This window comes from Littorina saxatilis, linkage group LG5 (assembly GCF_037325665.1).
Source record: "Littorina saxatilis isolate snail1 linkage group LG5, US_GU_Lsax_2.0, whole genome shotgun sequence".
Taxonomy (NCBI): Eukaryota; Metazoa; Mollusca; class Gastropoda; order Littorinimorpha; family Littorinidae; genus Littorina; species Littorina saxatilis.
This window is the reverse complement of record NC_090249.1, coordinates 29,728,442-29,739,578: the sequence shown is the minus strand read 5'-3', so window position 1 is coordinate 29,739,578 and position 11,137 is coordinate 29,728,442. Positions and strand designations below refer to the sequence as shown.

The 11,137-nt window shown below is 41.9% G+C and overlaps 1 protein-coding gene across 3 annotated transcripts in view; it reads right to left on the bottom strand.

Moving 5' to 3' along the window:
* LOC138966814 (laminin subunit alpha-2-like) overlaps positions 1-11,137 on the bottom strand; it is a 242,658-nt gene that overhangs the window by 174,195 nt on the left and 57,326 nt on the right. The gene's annotated exons all lie outside the window — the stretch shown is intronic.

Genomic DNA, 11,137 nt, shown 5'->3' with positions numbered 1-11,137 from the left:
TCTGTCTGTCTGTCTGTCTGTCTGTCTCTCTCTCTCTCTCTCTCTCTCTCTCTCTCTCTCTCTCTCTCTCCACGGCAAATCCAATTACCTACACTGGCCATACTTATATGTATACAGTAATGCCGCAGTCGCTGTCTCTTCCACTCCACTTCAGTTTCTCCGCACACATGTCCCAACTTTTTGAGCATCCCGTTGAATCTGACGCATACAAATGCAGTACGCGCGTACACGCACAACCGCTTGTATGTTCACGTGTACAGAAGTGTGGTTCGCATTAATGTGTCCCTATCAAGTACGCATGGGCACGCCAACGTTGCGCACACAAAGAACGTGTTTGGCATTCTCATTATAGAAGAAGCATGTCCACCGTTCATGTTTCACAGGATCAAACACAGACATTGCACATTTGCCAAGAACGTCTGCATAAAAATCGTTCAAAACGGAACGAGATCTCAGACGCGATATGAACTGCATGTTGAAACGTCAGATCTTATTGGTCTGGGAATAACTGTTGCACCAAACAAGACATGCAGTGCTTGTTCGACTTCATCTTGCAGGTAGTAACATCACTTTCAGACGAAAAATTCAACGAACACAATGGGTTTAGCATTATAAAAGGCAGCTTGGTTATTAGTAGTACACCCTACCGACACTTTATATACACATGTTCATTTTTTGGCGCCACCTGTTTTGGCGATCACATGTACCCGGTTGCGTCATACGGAGGTCTACATTCGAAACAGACTAATAATCAGTTATGATAGTCGACGGCGCCCTGTGACGTAAAATATACATCAAACCAAATTGTTAATTCACATATTGCCTGCATACAGTGAGAAGATGAAAGAAATCCCCGACATTCTGCACCGATGTTATAAAAACACGGCACGCTAATGCACAACAAACATACCGTGATCAAAAGTGTCTGCATGTACTGGACATTTCGTAAACGTCAGCTGGTTATCGTCTGGGCTATCCCCAATGCTTTTTTTTAAAGGTACGTTGCTTCTCGTGAAAACATTTTGACGTCGGCAACCATCTCGGATCTGCCCAGGCTTTTTTACATCAATCAATCAATCAATGAGGCTTATATCGCGCATATTCCGTGGGTACAGTTCTAGGCGCTCTGCAGTGATGCCGTGTGAGATGAAATTTTATACGGCCAGTAATTGCAGCCATTTCGGCGCATATTTACCTTTTACGGCCTATTATTCCAAGTCACACGGGTATAGGTAGACAATTATTAACTGTGCCTAAGCAATTTTTGCCAGGAAAGACCCTTTTGTCAATCGTGGGATCTTTAACGTGCACACCCAATGTAGTGTACACGGGGGGGGGGGGGGGGGGGGGGGGGGGGGGGAGTTCGGACACCGAAGAGAGTCTGCACACAAATTTGACTCTGAAATAAATTTCCGCCGAACCTGGGATCGAACTCACGCTGACAGCGGCCAACTGAATACAAATCCAGCGCGCTACCAACTGAGCTATATCCCCGCCCCGGGCAAGACCATCCCTCCACTTGGGTACATACCAACAATCAACACCCCGACTGCTTCCTGTGTGAAGTGCTTGCAGCACGGGAATGTTTGTTGATGAACTCATTGCGAAAAACTGACATCGATGTCCAGGCGCAGGGCGGGGATGTAGCTCAGTCGGTAGCGCGCTGGATTTGTATCCAGTTGGCCGCTGTCAGCGTGAGTTCGTCCCCACGTTCGGCGAGACATTTATTTCTCAGAGTCAACTTTGTGTGCAGACTCTCCTCGGTGTCCGAACACCCCCGTGTGTACACGCAAGCACAAGACCAAGTGCGCACGAAAAAGATCCTGTAATCCATGTCAGAGTTCGGTGGGTTATAGAAACACGAAAATACCCAGCATGCTTCCTCCGAAAACGGCGTATGGCTGCCTAAATGGCGGGGTTAAAAACGGTCATACACGTAAAATTCCACTCGTGCAAAAAACACGAGTGTACGTGGGAGTTTCAGCCCACGAACGCAGAAGAAGAAGAAGATGTCCAGGCTGTTGATTTGTTAGTATTAGTCCAAGTGAACGGAAGGCCCTACCCCAGGCAAAATCTTGGCCAGATCTAAACTGATGAGCCATATCACTTACAGGTAAGGACTCTGCTTTGAACTCATTCGGTATCACAATGGCGGTTGTGTGATTGTTTTGTTTTCACATAACTTGAGCAATTTCTTATAACGTAGGCCTGAACAACCGCGAGGTACTGCCGCTATGATTCTCACGATTCGGAATTTGTCTCCAGTTTTTTTGCATCCAATATGTGTGTGTGGTCTCGATGTCACGTACTCTTTATATCTTTTTTAACCGTGGGAAAGGCAGACTGAAATAGTCAGGAGGTTAAGGGGTCTGAGTTGTTTGGGAGAAGAAGTGGACGTAACGTTCATAAACTTGACCCGGTGTAACACGAAATTCTTACTCCACGAAAAATTTACTCCGTAGTAAATATTTCGTACGAAATTCTTACTCCGAGTACACTTTTCGTACGAGAAAAGAACTCCCCAAGGCACGAAAAAATTACTCCCTCCACGAAATTTTTACTCTCCATTTTTGCTACTTCCAGTAAAAATCTCGTACGCAAAAATGGGATGCGGGCGAAGGGATAATGCCAATAAGTGATCTCGCGCAAACGAATGTCGCGTTACCCTCCTTCCACCCCTTCCACCACCAAGACTAACAGGGGACAAGGGAGTAAACATTTCGTACACCTGGCATGGGAAGTTAAATTGCTCGTGTTGGGGTGAAGTAATTTATTCGTTATTTATTCGTCAGGGGAGTAACATTTTTGTACGAAATTTTTACCGGGAACTCACCTGTCTTGGGGAGTAATTTTCTCGTGCAATGGGGGAGTGCTTTTTTCGTAAAGGGAGTAACTTTTTCGTACGAAATGTTCACTCCGGAGTAAAAAATCTCGTGGGAGTAATTTTCTCGTGTTACACCGGCTGACATTTTGAAACAGACGCTAATAGGTTTGTCAAAGCCCTCTGTTTATTTACACACTAAACCTTCTCATAACGAAGTCAAGGGTAAGTAGCAAAATGCCAGTCAGTTATAGCTGGGGCAGCTGGGCAACATCTATTTTCCTCCTGCGCTCACCTGAACACGTTATGAGTGGGATCAAGGTGTGTGGAACGAGCTCACCTGTCGTTGCAAATCCTCCCCCAGTCTACCCCGGCTAGGTAACATAACCTTAAAACTCTTTCAAAGCGGCGGCGGCGGCGGCTGTCTAAGTGGCAGGGGCGTGTGAGGGACTGGTCAGCGCGTGTTTAAAGAGTTAATTTGCCGCTTGACAGACCAACCCTTTCTCACGCCCCTTCGATCCCTCCTCCTCCAATCCCCCTCCCCCTTCCCCTCTTACCCCCTCCCACCCTTCAGCCACAATCCCCTGCCCCCCCTTATTCCTGTCTCCATTATCTAGTCAACCCTCTATAAGTCTACTCCCCATTCGGCTCTTCTATGCATTATATTTAGAGCGCAGCGCACCAACGGAAAGAAATGTTCAATGAAAGCTGTGTCCGCCAGTAGACACTTTGCTGCCTTTATCTCAGGGGCAATCCTATCATTATTAGTTTAGTTTACTCGGAATCCTTGCTTTTGTGTCTGTGTTCCTGTAATAGCGATATGGAAACTTATAACGAGACAAAAGGAGGTTTTAAAATGCGATTCATATATTCAAACACTATCTTTAATCTGATTGCAGACAAGAATGTTTCTCTAAATTCCAAAGTGGTAGTTCTAGTTAAATGAGACCTTCCGTCGCAATGAATCAATTTTATCAGTTTTCATCCTTTCCGCTGAGCGAGATAGGATTTGGAAATAAACTGAGTAAAAGAAGTACCGCAAGTTTCGCAATTTCACAGGATTACACAAGTCGCGTAAGGCAAAATTACTACATTTAGTCAAGCTACCAAACTTCCAGAATGAGACTGAACGCACCAATTGTTTTCTCTGAATCGCTCTACATATTATATATATACACACACACAGACACACACACACACACATTCACAAACACCACACCCTCGTCTCGATTCCCCGTCTATGTTAAAACATTTAAGCTTGGTCAAAACAAAATGTTACTTGACTAAAAAGGGAAGGGGGGGGAAGGGGGTCTATATTCCGAATACACGGCGAAAATTCTCAAATGGTATGATTATGGCCAATCATCGTCATCTTCTTCGATATACGCCCTGTCGTTGTTTGGACGAGCAAGAGCAATATGCCAGAAGAATTGGACCACATTGACCACGTCGACGAGAATGAGAGGAACACTATTCAGTATTGATGTTATCAATACACACAAGTGGAAACTCATTCCCCACTCCTTCCAGTGTTTGGCCAGATTTATATCACCAACATTTCATCGACGAACGTGCAGGAAGGTGCTTCGTTCCAGCATCATCTTAAACTGTCTTTTTGGACGCTTTTCGTCAACGCTTCTAAATAAGTGGAAATATATCTGTGTGTATTATGTTTCTGATTTGTTTCTTGTGTAATTGTTGACACTGATAAATATCGTATTGCTGCCGTGAACATGATAAATTTGACCTTCTGCTCGAGGAAGCCTTGTCTTCCAGTCACTATCCCGTGTGCTTTTATTAGCTGTGTACAAAATTGGTCATGTTCGAGTCATACTTTAGGTGGCTACTTGTGTGCTCCTGTCATGCTTTCTTACAATCAGTGAAGTGCGTTATTGGGTGACTAGTTCTTTTCAGCCTGCAATGATCGACACATTCTGGGAGTAAAGGTTAGGGTTATTAAAGGTTCCGTTCTCGTTAATGATAACGCTCTGCGAAGATTGAGCGTGATAAATACATTCATCCTAAATACATTGTTAATACATTGTAAATGTATTTAATAAATACATCCTAAATACATTGTAAATGTATGTAATATCTTTCAGGAGTAGAAGCGAGAGTGACGTGTCAGGAAAACTCCGTTCTTACGTAAAGTTAGCACTCAAACTGTCACAGCAAGAATATGGTCATTCCCATTTCGAGGTAAACAGAGTGTATTATTTTCTAAACACTACCGTCCATCGAGATACAATAGCTTTTTTTATCGACATGGTTTTACAATCTTCAATTTGTTCAAAACTGAATGTGTAACAGCACCATTTTCTTTCATTCTTACACAAATACGTTAAAAGAGAAAAAGACATTTTTTAAGGACATGAAACTTGAGGATGATTTCCCCCCCCCCCCAACCCCTGCGGCAAATACACATCAAGTTATATTTCTTATAAACTTCTTTTGTTATTCTGTTCTATTTCACAGGGAATTTTAAACAAGCTTTGAGAATATGAGCAAGAAAAGAGAATCACTACAATGAAAAATATATATGCTGGAAATGTCATTTTAATTTGTGACACGTATAGACATAAAAACGTAACCTTTTGTCACGGGCACATATTACAAAAATATAAAGACCAGGTGACAGGAGTCTTTTACATATTTACTTTTTAACTGAAATGTAAAAAAAACCAATGACCCGTAAATTCTAACCCATTTTTCACACAATATGAACTATCTCACAATGCAACGACCTTCACCCGGATGTTCTGCTAGATTCGAGAAACCAGATACGTTTGAGACGGCGAGGTTCAACGAGATAAAATGGAAATTTGAAATCTGTACTCGAAACCCAGTCGCCTTGTCGCGAAACTCAGTCGCCTCGTCTGCTTCGGTTCAATCCTGCGGCTGCGAGTTTCCGTGAGTTTGAATTTAAATTTTCACGGTCGCTGACCTTTTGGGATGGGTGAAATGTGTCCAGTGTCATGCAAATTGTCGTAGCTGCTTGGCGGCTTTGTCGGACAAAAACAGCCGTAAACCCTTGACGCCTTAAAAGATAGATTACTTCCCGCGTAAACCATCATGACAGATCCGTCTAGGAGTTTACATAGGCCTACATGTTCTACAGGCATCCGCTTACACTAAGTCAGAGACCCAAAAAAGAAGTTTGGCTGCTTTCTCTTGGCTGGGAATAAGTGTGGGGTTTTTTCTCACATGAAATGACAACATTGAAAATGACATCAATCCATTTCAACGATCGTTCTTGGTCTATAGGCTATAATGCTTCGCACGAAACGTTTGTCCAGCGTCGATTACTTCAAAAGATGCATTTAGCACCACACGCGACGGTGCCCCCCCCCCCCACCACCCCGCAGTCAAGTTATATGAATTTCAAGACTCAAAACAGATTTGGGAACGTAAGCCATCTATCTGTTTCGGATTTATGAATTTCAAGACCCAAAGTTTGAATCATCATGTTACGCAATTGCACTGAGCGGGCCAGCAAGAAAGATGAAGTGGCCAATCGTAGCGAAATCGTTACACAATCATATTATACGTCTAACACCCAACTCCAATATGGTATCACGAACCTCCATCCTACAGACTTTGTTTTACATCATGTCACACAATTATCGTTTCTACAGACCGGCGACTCCAGGCAACGAGCGCTGAGCGAGGCATGGGGTGGACCGATAAGACTGTGATTTACAGACGTGTATAGGCCACGAGCACACACTCGTCGTGACAGAGGCTGATAACAGCCCGGCTGTCTTGGTACCGCAAGTATGGAGACACGGTGACACTTGTACATTTAAAGGTGTAGCAACCGGGATTAAAAAAAGACAATGAAAAAAATGAAGCAACCAAAACCAAAAAACAATATATTATATATATATACATATATACAACCCCATATTCTCGGAATAAAGTCTTGTTTAAACCAACCAAATAACAAAGTGATGTGCACGCTCAGAGGTTATGACGAGACGAGATGAGACAGGACAGAAGAATAAGAATAAGAATACTTTATTATCTCATAGAGAAATTCAGGCGTGGTACATAACAATAGTACAAACAAGACATTGATTTTACATAAAACATATAGCACTATATAACAGGGCAGGTTATAGAAACACCTTCCACATACCTCTCTGGACATTCCTTGCATTGTTCTTACGCATTCAGACATGAACACATCCATGTCTCATTTACACATCGCACACATGGACATTCTTATAAGACGCTCAACTTACCCATTCACACATGGACATTCCACCACGCTCCACTTACACATTCTTATACGCTCCACTTACACATTCACACATGGGCATTCTTATATGCTCCACTCCCACATGGACATTCGACTACGCCCACTTACACGTTCACACATGGACATCTTTAAAGCACTGCGCTTACATTCTCGCACACCTGCGCGTATAACGAACTATGGCTAAACATCATTGCAAAATATCATAGCATACAATATATCAGAAAATATACGGTTGTACATAAAACCAATACATACATGTACATTACTACTGATTGCACTGGCAGAAGAGGGGCTGGGTCGGGTATGTGGATGTGTTTACATGTTGCTAAGGGTGATGGATTTGGGGATGAAGCTGTTTTGCAGCCTGAGTGTCCTAGCTTTGTGCGTGCGAAGTCTACGGCCAGAGGGAAGGAGTTCATAGAGGTGGGCAAGGACATGGGACCTATCTGAAGCTATCCGCCTACTCTTTCTCACCACACGCTTTTCATACAGGGACTCCACACTTGCTTGCTGCCTGCCAATCACCTTGCTACTGACATTCACCATTCGCACTAAGACATTCCTGTTCTTCACACTCAGACCTCCATACCAGGCCACAAAACCGAAAGTGATGACAGACTCAATGAAAGAGCGGTAGAAAGTTTGGAGGATAGAAGGGTTCACATTCAACTTCCTAAGTTTCTGAAGGCAGTAGATGCGTGACTGACATTTTTTGTGTATGAGGGTGGTGTTTGCATTGAAGGACAGCTTATCATCGATAACTGTGCCAAGATACTTATATTCAGTCACACGCTCAACAGTCACACCATCAATCATCAGGTCAGGGACAGGGGCAGGGTTTCTTCTAAAATCTATCAGAAGTTCTTTGGTCTTTGTCACATTTAGGTCTAAAAAGTTGTCTTTACACCAGGCGTTGAAACGTTCTACTTCTGCAAAGTAATTTGCGTCACTATTGGAGAGATCTTCTAGCGCTGTATCATCTGAATATTTGATAAGAAGGTCCAGATCCAGACAAGACGAAGAAGCGAGCTAACAAACGAACGCACGAACGAACGAACGAACGAACGAACGCACAAACGCACGAACGAACTAACTTGTACCACGTTATCAATCGGCGAGATCAGTCTCCCTTCAAAAATACCTTTTAGACTATTTGGCGCGTCCGCGTGTACCTTCCGTTTAATCTGTATACCCTATGTCAACATTAAATACACTATTTTTTTTATCTGGGAAATAAATATCATTCTGAAACCAGATCCTCTCTTTAAGCTTCCTAAGTAAAATAATGTACACACAAAGCATACTTTCTTCCTTAAAAAAAAGATGACCTCCACACAAACATATATAAGACAAGCCACTCTTTGTTTGAACAGAATCATCTTCTCCTCTTTACGTTCCGGCGTGAGTGACACTCGAGAAAGGGCACACGAAGTGAAAGTGAAAAGTTATGACCACTTGAACGTGTTGTCAATGGCATTGCGTCGAGTCAGCAGTTCTTGACCTCCTATTCAGCTGCGCTTGTCATACATTTAAATTCTTCCCCTTTCAGGAGACATTGGAGATATGATATATATAATAATTATACACATCTGAGAGTCAACGTGTGGTCTGTTGTCGCTGACAGTTGGACGGGAAGAATGACTGATTTTCTGTTTTGGATACGTTAAACATAACGTTGAAGCTTGGTTTTGTTTTATTGTTTAATCCACTACTCAAATACACTTTAAATGCTATTTGCATGAATGTGACTATTTGAATGAACATAGAAAGTTTTTACTGGAAGCTGTTTACATACATTGATAAACGCATTGTACATCACACGCACACACATCTATGCAAACAGACACACAGGCTCAGACACACACGCAAAAGCAATGACAGGCGGACACACAGACAGACGCACACACACAGACAGACAAACACACAGACAGACAGACAGACAGACACCCACACATACATCATTTACACTAAGGAGCTATGAACTCCAGCCTAGCAGAAACACACGCTTACTGCATCAACTCGCGCATTTTACACCAATTTCGAATTGAGCAGGACGGAATAAAGCTGCGTGTGAGTTTTTCCCTCCAGGTATAACAAACAGGTAAAGTCATTATCCACTCTTTCAATTTCGCATTTCCTCCCAGGTTCTAAGACGTTTTAAACAGACACCAAAACCTCCTGCTGTGAAAGGTATTGCCCACGCCGGGAGTGCCAACAATTAATGGAAAAAATAATTTCAACTGACTTTAACAATGTCGTCCATATTTCAAAATAATTGAATTCAACGCATGAATTAATGAGCAATGGAAACGTTCTTCGAAGCCAGAGGCAAATACTGTTCAAACACAAAACTTTACAAGAAAAATGTTCATTCAAAATGAACAGCGTCGATGCAATGTCCACCAAAGATTTATTTTGGGAAGTGTTAAAAGGTTAGGGTCAAAAGTCAATGAATTGCATGTTGTGCTGGATATATGAATTGTTTATTTCAGTCAATGCTTGCTATGAATTGATCAAACAGCCACAAGAAAAAACAAGTCGCGTAAGGCGAAATTACTACATTTAGTCAAGCTGTGGAACTCACAGAATGAAACTGAACGTAGTCCGCCGCTAGTGCAAAAGGCAGTGAAAGTGACGAGCCTGTTTGGCGCGGTAACGGTTGCGCTGTGCTTCATAGCACGCTTTACTGTACCTCTCTTCGTTTTAACTTTCTGAGCGTGTTTTTAATCCAAACATATCATATCTATATGTTTTTGGAATCAGGAACCGACAAGGAATAAGATGAAATAGTTTTTAAAACGATTTCGGAAATTTAATTTTGATCATAATTTTTATATTTTTAATTTTCAGAGCTTGTTTTTAATCCAAATATAACATATTTATATGTTTTTGGAATCAGAAAAGGATGAAGAATAAGATGAACGTAAATTTGGATCGTTTTATAATTTATTTATTTTTTTACAATTTTCAGATTTTTAATGACCAAAGTCATTAATTAATTTTTAAGCCACCAAACTGAAATGCAATACGGAAGTCCGGCCTTCGTCGAAGATTGCTTGGCCAAAATTTCAATCAATTTGATTGAAAAATGAGGGTGTGACAGTGCAGCCTCAACTTGTACAAAAAAGCCGGATATGACGTCATAAAAGACGTTTATATAAAAAAACAACATCCTGGAATATCATTCCCAGGAAGGCTGATGTCAAATTTCATAAAGATCGGTCCAGTAGTTTAGTCTGAATCGTTCTACACACACACACACAGACAGACACACAGACAGACACACACACACACACACACACACACACACACACACACACACACACACACACACACACACACACACACACACACACACACACACGCACATACACCAAGACCCTCGTCTTGATTCCCCCCTCTATGTTAAGACATTTAGTAAAAACTTTTTAATTAAAAAATAGAGCTTGTTTGAAACAGGTAGAAAGGAAGAGTTGATATTGCAATATCTGTACGTGGGAATGTGGTGAAAAAGAGTGCTAAAAGTAGTAAGTCGGCCTCAGATCCATTTCAAATATTTATTGCAGAAAAAACAAAATACAAATTAAAAACAAAACCACAGAACCATTACCAGGTGTCATAGGAATGTTTGAAAACAATAGTTTTAATTTTACACTGTAAATACAGGAATCAGAATTAAACACCTCAAATTGGCACATGCATAATGAATCACCTGGAATTGCAACATGGAGATACTGAAGTAATTGGAAACAAACACTTGAAATTGACAGAGAAACAATTGAAAATATATTACTGACATGAGCGTACAATATTTTAATGGAAGTGCATTTTTAGCACGAAGCATCCGCAGGAGGATGCACTAACAATTACATAGTGCCACAAAATGTGTACGGACATTTCACAACCGTGCATTATTAGCACAGAACACATACATGGGGGCGCACAAAACATTATTGTACCATGATGATGATCGGGATTGTTGAAGATCTTTTCTTGTGCAAGGCGCCCCTGTATGACCGCAACTGATCCAACCGGCCGCATCTGAACAAACGACG